This window comes from Mastomys coucha, unplaced genomic scaffold, assembly GCF_008632895.1.
Source record: "Mastomys coucha isolate ucsf_1 unplaced genomic scaffold, UCSF_Mcou_1 pScaffold1, whole genome shotgun sequence".
Classification (NCBI taxonomy): domain Eukaryota; kingdom Metazoa; phylum Chordata; class Mammalia; order Rodentia; family Muridae; genus Mastomys; species Mastomys coucha.
Window position 1 is genome coordinate 17,467,233 of NW_022196891.1, and position 1,141 is coordinate 17,468,373.

Genomic DNA, 1,141 nt, shown 5'->3' on the forward strand with positions numbered 1-1,141 from the left:
ACAGACTAAATGCTCTAAAGGGAAGAAAGAACACCGGAGAATTTAAGTTTGCAGCCAAGACTAGAGCTGAAAGAGGTAAGGCGATCAGGGAGGGTTCCTATGTGTGCAGCACATAAGGAAGGGTGTCCTCAGGGGAAACTCCAGGCAGCTAACTTTCCAACTTGTGGAAAGAAAAGGCCTCCTGGAAAGGAACAACAAGCAAAACCTTCTTCACATGTGGTTCAAGGAAGACAGGCTTCATCCCAAGCAGGAAGCCAAACTTAGCAGTGTTGTTCACAAAGTATGGGTAGGGGTTAGACTTACGAAGATACACAAGTACAGAGTCCTGGAATCTTCCTCCAGTCTTAGAGTTACTGAGGCCCTGTAATGTATGGCAGGAGGGTCCCTGCACTGAGACACAAAGAGGCAATTGTATGAAGAAGTGAAGCCTGGGCTGTGATGGAGTTGTCAGAGTCACGTGATATCTGCTAAGAAGAGCTGAATGCAGGGAGTAGAACCAGCCCCAAAAAGGGAAGAGGAGAGGTGAGCATGATAGGCAGAGAAGTTGTAGGAGCAGAAGCACCTCAGCCACTTGACAGCAGATGTGGAACATTTGTCCTGGTGGCTTTCAGCCTTGCTCTGGTCCAGTATTTTCTTCATATTCCCTCATTTCACCTTTCATAATGGCAGTGCTTATTCTGCATCATTGTTTATGGGGAGTATGTGATTTGGTTTTAACTTTACATGAGGTTACTGTTAAGAGATTGATTGAAACCTCAGAGAAGACTTTGGGCTTAAGGCTTTTAAACAGTGTTGTAACTGTGAAAGACTATGGGGACTTTGGAAGTTGGACTAAATGCATATTGCTTTGTGATACCGTCATGAGCCTATGGAGGTATGACATATACCAGGCACTGCAGTGCAGTTTTAATCCCAGCACTAGAGATACAAGAGGATCAATTGTTACTGCTACTACTACTACTACAACAACTACTACTACTACTACTACTACTACTACTACTACTACTACTACTACTACTACTATGTAGTAATACAAAATACATGCTCCAGGATGGAGATTTAAGATGCTATCAACTTCCATATTAGTTATTTTTCTGTTGCTGTGATAAAACACCATGACCAAGGCAACTTATACAATAAA